Here is an 11,155-nt window from a genome sequence, read left to right as displayed (position 1 = left end):
GCAAAGGCCCCTTCCCTCATGCCTGAGGAGGCATTTAAACCTCCTGCCGTGCCCGGCACCGGAGGGTGACGTGCTCCTGACTTCACCAGCTGACTCCACCCCTCCCGCTGCATCTGTGCCGCCGCCACCAAGGCGGTCAGCTGGTCCGCGGCACGGGTGCAGCCGGCATAATGTCGGTGCGCACTCCCCTGCCACCCAAGTAGGGATTTTGCCGTGAGGGTTTTAGTGTGGGGTGGCGGTGCCCCGTCACATACCTCCCCCCTTAAGTCACCTTCCATCTCTTGACCTTCACGGTCTTCTGTATCATACTGCCTTGAAAAGAAATCGGCTTTCTGGTGTCTGGCCCCCGCTCTATGGGCTACCTCAAAGGCATAGGGCTGCAAAGCTAAGTACCACCTCATAACGCAGGCATTGGAATCCTTCATTGTTTGCAGCCAGCGTAGTGGTGCGTGGTCAGTCACCACCCGGAACCGATTTCCTAGAAGATAATAGCGCAACATGTCAATTGCCCATTTCACAGCGAGTGCTTCTTTTTCTATAGTAGAGTACTTACACTCGCATGGAAACAACTTCCGGCTAATATATACTACCGGGTATTCCTCATGCACCTCTCCTTGGGACAACACGGCCCCAATTCCCTTCTCCGAGGCATCGGTCTGTACAATAAACGGGCGATCAAAGTCCGGTTGAGCTAAGACCAGGGCATGGGTTAGTTGGTGCTTTAGCACCTGGAATGCCTTCTCGCATTCCGGTGTCCAGTGTACTTTCCTGGGCAAGGCACTCCATGTCAAGTCGGTTAAGGGTGCGGCTATTGCCGCAAAATTAGGTACAAAGCGCCGATAATATCCTGCCAGCCCCAGGAATTGTCGTACCTACTTTTTGGTTCTCGGTCATGCGTAGTTTCGCAGGGCCTCGATCTTGTCCACCAAGGGTCTGAGTTGGCCGCGCCCCACAGTGTAGCCCAGGTAGGTCACCTCTCGTTCCCCAAAATGGCACTTACTTGGGTTGGCGGTAAGCCCCGCGTCTTGGAGTGTGCTGAGTACGGCCTCCATCCTCTGGAGATGTTCAGGCCACGTTGTGCTATGGATGATAATATCATCTATATAGGCTGCGGTGTACTGACCGTGCTCCCTCAGGATTTTGTCCATTAGCTGCTGAAAAGTCGCCGCTGCGCCATGAAGGCCGAATGGCATTCGGATGAAATGGTACAGCCCGAAGGGTGTTGAGAATGCCGTCTTCTCTCGTGAGGCGGGAGTAAGGGGGATCTGCCAATACCCTCGGGTCAGGTCGATGGTAGAAAGGTACTGGGCCCTCCCAAGGCGATCCAGCAACTCATCTACTCGGGGCATGGGGTAGGCATCAAACCGGGACATGCTGTTGACTTTACGAAAATCGATGCAAAACCGCATTGACCCGTCATGTTTTGGGACAAGGACTATAGGGCTTCTCCACTCACTGTGCGATTCTGCCACTACTCCCCACTGTATCATCCGTTGTAATTCTTCTCGTACTGGTTCCCACATCTTCCGGGGGAGGAGACGGACTGGTTCTCATATCCTTTTCCCAGACTGGGTCGCAATATGATGGTAGGCCCATGTGGTCTGTCTGGGCTGGTCAGTCATCATCCGTGGGAACCGGCGTAGAATAGCTTCCAGGTCTGCCTTTTGCGTCGGTGATAGGCTCGCTCCCACCTGAAATGACACTGTAGGGGCGGCCTCCCCTTCCCCCGGCCCTAATTCGGGATCAGGGGGCACTGGATTCACCCACAACCCCTCTCGGGCCTTCCATGCTTTCAAGAGGTTGACATGATATACCTTGGTCCCCCTCCGACCCCTGGTTAACTTCACCTCATAATCGACTTTACCTACCCTTCATACTATTTCGAAGGGCCCTTGCCATTTGGCGAGTAATTTCAAGTCCTGGGTTGGGAGTAACAGTAGGACTCGCTCGCCTGGCTCGAAAGTCCTCAAGCGGGTGCCCCAGTTGTAATACCCTGCCTGCGTGGCTTGGGCTAATTATATCTTAAATTTACGGGAATGGTTACAGAGATTAGGGGAATTCACAAAAACGAATCTGGTACAAACCCAAGACCGGCAAGCATATTATTATAATAGGGGAGCTAAATTGAGGGAATTTAAGCCAGGAGACAGGGTACTCCTGTTGTTATCTATAAGGGTATGTCTACACTACAGCTACACTGTAATGGCTGTCTACACATACAAACCACTATTTTGAAATTATTTCGAACTAGCGGAGCGCTTAATTCGAACTAAGGAAACCTCATTGCACGAGGAATAACGCCTAGTTTGAAATAGCTCATTCGAAATAAGTGCTGTGAAGACACTGATTTCACATTAGCTGGTCTCCAGTCCTTCCCAGGGAGTCCTGGTGGCCACTCTGGACACAACCAGGAAAACTTGTCTGCTCCCCCCCAGCCCTGGAGCCCTTAAAGGGGCAGACTCTGGACACAGTGCCTGTGCCAGTTGCCAGACTGCCAGCACCCAGCCAGCAGACCCTGCACCTGGCACAGCATGAGCCAGCCACCCGCTGCCACCCAGCCCTCCACCGCTCCCCAGAACCAGGCTGGCGGCTCCCAGGAGCTTGCCAGGGGCCACAAATGGTGGGTGCCTTCCTGGTCAATTGCGGAGATCGTGGGCCTCATTGAGATTTTGGGAGAGGCCTCCAATGCCCACGATCTCTGCACTAGGTGCAGGAATGCTGCAGTCTACAGCCGCATGGCTGCCAGCCTGGCCACCAGAGGCCACATGTGGACCCAGGAGCAGGTGTGCAGGAAAATGAAAGAACTGCGGCAGGCCTACACCAGGGCCTCCCAACCAGGGGCTGACCTGGAGGCCTGCCCTCACTTTGAGGTCCAGGACCGCATCCTGGGGGGTCAGACGGTCCGGGCCCCCCAGTCATCATCGACCCCAGGGCAGAGGGCCCTGCCTCTGACACAGGGGAAGAGGAGGAGGAGGACGACGGCAGCCAGGAGCCTGAAGGGAGCTTGCCCTGTGCCCAGGAGACCTGTGCCAAACCGGAGAGCCCGTCAGCAGCCTCATCCGAGGCCGGGGAGGCCTCCACATGTGAGTGACATCACGGTCCCCTTATGCGGGGCGAGTGGGAGGGGGAGCCCAGGGACCTTATCCCGGGGAGAGACACGGCACACTGCCCTCCCTCCAGACGCCCCCTCTACACAGAGGCAGGGCACAGCTCCTGCCCCATACACACACACACACAGACCAAACTAGAGGCAGCACAGGGGCTGGGGTGCAGTCCTGGGCCAGCTCACACTCCCGGGGAGAGCAGGACGTGATGATGCAGAGACCTGCCATCCTCGCCTTGCAGAGGGGGCTGGGTTTCACCCACTGTGTCCCCAGGGACAACTGACCACTTCCACCGCAGCTGCAGCACCTGCAAGTGCAGGACGCACCACCCCATCTGGACCATGCACCAGCACCCGGGCCAGCAGGCGCACCCGCAACCAGGAGGAATTCCAGAGGCAGCAGCTGCACCTGCAGGGAAGGTCCACAGCCAGGAGCAATGGGTGCAAGAGGACCTGCAGCTGCGGCGGGAGAGCTTGCGGGAGCTGCGGGAGCAGGGCCATGCCCTCCGTGAGCACCTGCAGGCCCTGGCGGACCGATTGCTGCCTCCTGCTGCTCCAGCCCCTGCGGCCGCCCCAGTTATCGCTCCTCCTCCCACCCCTGCTCCCCCTCCCACTTCTTCTGCCCCCCCATCCCTCCTGCCCCACCCTCCACACCCACTCCCCCCGATGCCCCCGCACCTGCAGTGCTGCGAGAAGGGAGAGCCAGCAGGACCCCAACCCTGAGCTTCCCCTCCCTCTTCCCCCCCTTGCCTCCCCCTTCCAGCTCCCTCCTCCCAGGTTTTCCCCCTCCCCTCTCCCGCCCTCATTCCTACCTTCCCCCCACCCCAGTTATGTGAAATAAAGACATTGTTTTGTGGCCACACAGGTGTTTTTATTGTAGATCAGGAAGGGGGGTTAAGGAGGGGAAGGGGAAGGAGATGGGGGTGGAATGTAAGGCCCCAGGTCCAAGTGGGGCATGCCAGGAGGACTTCAGTCCTCATCCACCTGGAAGCTCTCCTGCAGGGCTTCCTGGATGCAGCCAGCCCCCCGAAGGGCCTCCTGGCTGGCAGCCGTGTGGGGCTGTGCGTACTGGCCAGCCATGCAGTCAGCCTCTGCCATCCAGGCTGGCAGGAAAGCCTCCCCCTTCTTCTCACAGAAATTGTGGAGCACACAGCACGCTGCCACCACGTGCGGAATATTGTGCTGGGAGAGGTCGAGGTGGGTGAGGAGTCATAGAATCATAGAACCATAGAACTGGAAGAGACCTCAGAAGGTCAAGTCCAGCCCCCTGCTCTAGGCAGGACCAATTCCAACTAAATCAACCCAGCCAGGGCTTTGTCAAGCCGAGACTTAAACACCTCTAGGGATGGAGACTCCACTACTTCCCTAGGTAACCCATTCCAGTGCTTCACCACCCTCCTAGGGAAATAGCTTTTCCTAATATCCAACCTGGACCTCTCCCACCACAACTTGAGACCATTGCTCCTTGTTCTGCCACCTGTCACTACTGAGAACAGCCTCTCTCCATCCTCTTTGGAACCTCCCTTCAGGAAGTTGATCAAATCCCCCCTCACTCTGCAGACAAAACAGACCCAAGTCCCTCAGCCTCTCCTCATAAGTCATATGCTCCAGCCCCCTAATCATTTTGGTTGCCCTGCGCTGGACCCTCTCCAATGTGTCCACATCCTTTTTGTAGTGGGGGACCCAGAACTGGACACAATACTCCAGATGTGGCCTCACAAGAGCCGAATAAAGGGGAATAATGACATCTCTGGATCTGCTGGCAATGCTCCTCTTAATGCAACCTAATATGCCATTAGCCTTCTTGGCTACCAGGGCACACTGTTGACTCATATCCAGCTTCTCATCCACTGTAACCCCCAGGTCCTTTTCTGCAGAACTACTACTTAACTTGTTGGTCCCCAGCTTGTAACAATGTTTGGGATTCTTCCATCCCAAGTGCAGGACTCTGCACTTGTCCTAGTTGAACCTCATCAGATTTCTTGTGGCCCAATCCTCCAATTTGTCTAAGTCACTCTGGACCCTATCCCTGCCCTTAAGTGTATCAACCTCTCCCCCCAGCTTAGTGTCATCCGCAAACTTGCTGAGGGTGCAATCCATCTCCTCATCCAGGTCATTAATAAAGATACTGAAAGATATTGAGTCACCTAAAGCGTACTTTCAGTCGGCCGAAGGCCCCCTCGACCACGATGTGGGCCCTGCTGAGCCTGGCATTGAAGGCCTGTGGGAGAGGCTGAGGTGTCCCATGTAGGGCTTCATCAGCCAGGGCTGTAGGGGGTAGCCCGCATCCCCCAGCAGGCACACTGGCATGTCCACGTCCCCAACCCTGATGTGGCGGTCGGGGAAGAAAGTCCCAGCGTGCAGCGTCTGGCACATGGAGGAGTTGCGGTACACATGCGCGTCATGTGCCTTGCCAGACCAGCCCCCATTGATGTCTGTGAACTGGACCCGGTGGTCAGACACAGCATGCAGGATCTCCGAGAAGTACCCCTTCCTGTTGATGAAGAGGGAGGCCTGGTGGTCCGGGGCACAGATGGGGATGTGCGTCCCCTCGATGGCCCCTCTGCAGTTGGGGAAGCTGAGGGCGCCGAATTCCTGAATGACCGCGTCCAGGTCGGTGAGGGGGACGAATCTGCAGAGCAGCACCCTGCTGATGGCCTTGACCCCCTGCAGAGAGACACACAAACCCAAGGGTCACTGGGGTGTCCGAGTGGCTGGGAGTGTTCGTTCCCCGCCACTGCCCCGTGCCCCACTCCTAGGAGCAACCCTCGCTGCAATCCTGGCCACCGCGGGCCGTCTGTAGCGCGGCCGGGACAGACCAACCCTCCCAGGGAGGGCACTTACACCACCTCCCCCCCGTTTTTCCTGGGGCAGCCCACGTCCTCCTTGCAGCCCCCCCGTCCTGGCCCAGTGGCCGGCGAGTGCCGTATTTGCATGAGCATCGCTCTGACAGTGGATCTCCCCATGCCGAACTGGTTCCCGACGGATTGGTAGCTGTCCGGCGTGGAGAGCTTCCAGAGGGCCATGGCCACCTGCTTCTAGAGGGGAATTGCGGGCCTCATGCGTGTGTCCCTTCTGCGCAGGGCAGGGGCGAGCCACTCGCAGAGCTCTAGGAAGGTGTCCCTCCTCATCCTGAAGTTCTGGGTCCACTGTTGGTCTCCCCAGCGCTCCAGAACGATGCGGTCCCACCAGTCGCTGCTGGCGTCCTGATGCGGCAGGGCCGGATGGCGTCCGGGTGCCGCTCCTCCAGGGCCCCCAGGAGGGGCAGGGGAAGGGCCAAGGGGCTGGCCTGCAGCAGAAGGTGCCTGGCAGCCTCCAGCAATTGCTGCCAGGCTTGCAGCAACATGTTCAGCATGAGCACCAGAGTGCCCGGGGCAGCTCGGGCTCCATGGTGCCGAGTGCTGCCGTGTCCCAAACGAGAGTGACCGAAGCAGGCGGAGAGGAAAACGCTTTGCTGTCCCTCGGCAAGGTTGGCAAGCAAGCGGGGAAGCTGAGAACCGGCTGCCCTCAGGGGTCCCTTTAAGCACGAGCCTCAGATAGCCTCAGACAGCAGCCACACAGAGCAACTACTGACCGGATGCCCTGCTAGAACCGGTTTCAGCTGCCCTTAAATGCGACCCAGCAACCAGTAAGTGTGGACGCGCTATTTCAAAATAGCAAAACACTATTTTGAATTAGTTTTTGGGTCTAGATGCATTATTTCGAATTAACTAATTCAAAATAAGTTAATTCGAAATAGCGCTGTAGTGTAGACATACCCTAAGGGAGTCCAAGTTGTTAGCAAGGTAGCAAGCTCCCTTCGAAATAATCAGAAGAGTAGGAAAGGTAGATTACGAAATTCACCTAACGGGAAAGAGGAAAGGATCACAAATTTACCATGTAAACTTGCTAAAGAAATGGAAATCCCGAGAGGCCCTCATGATAGCGCCAGTTATGGGAGAGCTAGAACTAGGCCCCTGGGCAGGAGAGGTAGGGGAGCATACAATGGTACAAGTAGGTGACAAACTAATGCTGTCCCGACGTGAACATGTGGGATGTTCCAGTTCAAAATCATGGCTTTGATTGACTAAGTGCTGAGGGAACATCAGAGTGACGCAGCAGCATGTATTGATGATATTGTGATTTATAGCGGTAACTGGGAGGAATACCTACAGCATCTGCGGGACAGATCCCTTTTGCCTCCTGCAAGGAGGTTTACAGGATCTGTGGAAAAAGGCTTTCTTTCTCTACAGATCCCCCTCTAGACTGCCGCTTTTTGCCAACAAAGTGCTGAGTCAGCAAAATGCGGCAGCCATTTTTATGCAAATTAGGTGCGGGATATTTAAATCCCTGCCTCATTTGCAATGTCGACATGCCTAATCTGCATCCCTCTGCCAGCAGAGGGATGCAGTCTAGACATACCCTGAGGGAGGCCGGGTTAACATCCAATCCGGCGAAATGCCATATAGGCAAGCAGGAGGGGACCTATTTAGGATACACTGTAGGGAAGGGGAAATTGAAACCCCTTGGGGTGTGTCTAGACTACATGCCTCCTTCGACGGAGGCATGTAGATTAGCGAGATCGGAAGAGGGAAATGAAGCCGCGATTAAAATAATCGCGGCTTCATTTAAATTTAAATGGCTGCCCCGATCTGCCGATCAGCTGTTTGTCGGCAGATCGGGGGAGTCTGGACGCGATGCTCCGACAAAGAAGTCTTTCTTCATCGACACAGGTAAGCCTCGTGAAACCAGGTTTACCTGTGTCGATGAAGAAAGGCTTCTTTGTCGGAGCATCGCGTCCAGACTCGCCCGATCTGCCGACAAACAGCTGATCGGCAGATCGGGGCAGCCATTTAAATTTAAATGAAGCCGCGATTATTTTAATCGCGGCTTCATTTCCCTCTTCCGATCTGGCTAATCTACATGCCTCCGTCGAAGGAGGCATGTAGTCTAGACACACCCTTGGTCAGCAAGGTGTAGGCGTTAGCTGAGTATAAATTTCTGACAAGAAACAGATCCAGCAGTTCTTGGGCCTCGCAAGCTATTATCGCAGGGTCATACCAAATTTTGTGACCATCGCAGCACCCCTTTCAGATTTAACAAAAGCAACGCAGCCTAAAAAGGTCACCTAGTCAGAACAAGGGAAGGCCTTTGTCAAGCTTAAGAATTGTTCAATGAGAGATCTGGTGCTAATGCCTCCCAACTACTCCAAAGACTTTGTGGTACAGACAGATGTCTCAGCAGTAGGGCTAGGGGCGATCCTGGCGCAGGAAGTCGAGGGGGAAGAACACCCGATACTATATTTAAGTAAAAATTGTTTCCTAGGGAGCAGACATACGCCACAATAGAGAAGGAAGACCTGGCCGTAAAATGGGCAATAGAATCCTTGTGGTACTATCTACTGGGAAGTTCTTTTAAGTTCGTGATGGACCATGTTCACTGAAGTGGTTGCAGTCCATGAAAGACGTAAACCTCCAGGGTAACTAGATGGTATCTGGCGTTGCAACCCTACAGCTTTGAAGTGGTTCACCGACTGGGGAGTAAGCACAAGAACGTGGATTTCTTTTCAAGATTGATGGAGTCAGAAGAAGCTGCAGGCAGTGAGGTGGCCATAGGCCCAAGGGGGGAATGTGTGATGGGGTGATGGAGGCTGACAGGGCAAACCCTGCACCCCACACTGGAGCAGTGCTTGGCCCCAGAGCTGCAGGACGCGAGCAGGTATGCTGGGAGTGGTTGGCAGCCACGGCGCGCGCATGCACGGGGATCCCGTTGGTCCGGAACGCCGGACGAGAGGACTGCACATGTCCGGTGTCCCAAGAAAGGGCACCAGCTTTGAAAAGAGAGAGACAGGCTTCACGAGGGAGAGAGGCAGGAGGTGAGGCGGACAAGGTGAAGACCAGTGCTGCCAAGGAGGAGGAGGAAGAGGAGAGGTGGACTTCAGGGATGACACCTCCAGCCCGAGGGAGGACTGGACCTGAGACATGGCGGAGCAGTGAAAGTGGACTGGAGGGAAGAAAGGAAGGCGCCCAGGACAGGGTGGAGGAGAGCCTGCGGGCTGGTGAGTTGCAGCACGACCCCACTGGCTGAACAGGTTGCCGGAATACCTGTTCCCAGGGTCCTGGGCTGAGACCTGGAGTGAGGGAGGGCCCCGGTCTCCCTTCCCTCTTGGCATTCAAGGGACATTCACAATTTAAGAAGAACTCGAAAGGACTGGTGGCAAGTGCCGGGAAGCCGGGGTGCAGGGTGTGGACAGGGACTCCTGGGTGGGGATTCCATAGACTTAAACAGTAACACCGTTCTTTCCCAGACATCCCGGGTTATACCTCCAGGGTTACAGGCTCACGCATGAGAGAGAAGCATGAGAGAGAACCTCGTCCCCTCAACTCTTCTCTCTCCACATTCCACGGCACACCTGGGTGACAACCGGGAGAGGGACGGAGGACCCCCCTCACATACACACAGGCTGACATTGAGGAACGAGGATGGGTAGCCAGGGCGAGCAGCAAGGGCACCCCCTCTAGCCCAGCCACCTTTCTCCACACTCTTCTTTTCTCCACCGAGTGGCCCTTTCAGTTTCTTTGCAAACCAGGCAAACCAGCTAGAAAAAGTAGAAGCAGCCCAGGACTGGGAGGACAGCAGGAGGGCGCGTACTGGCACTCCAGGAAGAGGGTGGTACAAGGGTCCTATCATGGGTGGAAAGGCAGCCGGCCCCCCTGTTGCCCCACCACGGCCCACGCCGAGCTCAGGGAGGGCAACGGTCGGGCCATCCCATGCAGCGGGGACCGCAACGCGCCCCTGCTTGCTCTCGCGACCGTGTCTTGGCCCCCACTGAGCCTCACAGCTGCCTGGGTGTCATTTCGTGCTCCTGGGCGGGCTCACGGTGCCGCTCGGCCCCGCACGGCAGAGGTCTTGATGACGGCCAGATGGGCTCCACACACCACCTCACTTCCCCCATTACCATCACCCTGAAGGTGTATGGGGGGCCAGGAATGGGCCCATGCCCATCTCCCAGCAGCCCACAGGGAGAGAGAAAGGAGGGTCCCTGGTTCATCTCTGAAATCCAGCACGGAAAGGCAAGATGAAGGAGGGTCCCGTTCCTCCTGAACGCCGGACTGATCCCAACCCACCATGGGAAGGGTGCCAGCCCGCGAAGGGCCCTCCACGTCCGTTCCGTGAGCGCCACAGTGATCAGGAGAGAGGCTCAAGACACGCATGGCCCTCCCCCCCACTCCATGGATAGGGGAGGCAGCTGCCAGAGCTCAGGTCCAAGCCTCTGGCTTCAGAACCGGAGAAGGAATGGCAGCAACCAGAGCTGGACAGAGCCAGGAAAGGAAGGCTGATGCTCGGTCCTCCGCCTTGCCCCCACCTCCCATAGGGGTCGGGTACTATACTGGGATCAGTACCCCTCTGGTTCCCGCCGTGTGCCCGGGTGGGCCGGAGGAGCAAGGCTCGGAACTCCCCCGTCGATCGGAAAGAGGCACGCCCGTGGGTCACACACGCTTTGGATCGTTCCCTGGGGTCTCGTGTCCGCAGGCTCGGGTCCGAAGACCCTGTCTTCTCTAATCTCTGTGGACATGTCGAAACGGGTTCAGTGAAAAAGACGACCACTGCAGTCAGGGGGACTAAGCTGGAAACACGGCCGACCGCCTGGAACTCAAGTTCTGCAACTTAGCTGGCGGCTACCCCTTTATGTGCCTGACAGCTGCTAGCAGGTCAACTTCCTGTTGCATCCAGTGGGTTGACTTGCTGTCCCGCAAGTTGAGCAGCCAGCAGGTCGACCTCACATTAAATCCAGTGGGTTGACCTGCTGTCCCATGAATTGAGCGGCCACCAGGTGAACCTCCCGTTGAATCTGGCGGGTTAACCTGCTGTCCCACAAGCAGAGCGGCCACCAGATGAACCTCCCATTGAATCTGGCGGGTTGATCTACTGTCCCGCAAGCAAAGCGGCCACCAGGTGAACCTCCCATTGAATCCAGCGGGTTGATCTGCTGTCCCGCAAGCAAAGCGGCCACCAGATGAACCGCCTATTGAATCTGGCGGGTTGACCTGCAGTCCCGCAAGCAGAGCGGCC

Source organism: Pelodiscus sinensis, chromosome Z, assembly GCF_052426305.1.
Source record: "Pelodiscus sinensis isolate ZL-2025 chromosome Z, ASM5242630v1, whole genome shotgun sequence".
Taxonomy (NCBI): domain Eukaryota; kingdom Metazoa; phylum Chordata; order Testudines; family Trionychidae; genus Pelodiscus; species Pelodiscus sinensis.
Note: the sequence above shows the minus strand (reverse complement) of the source record.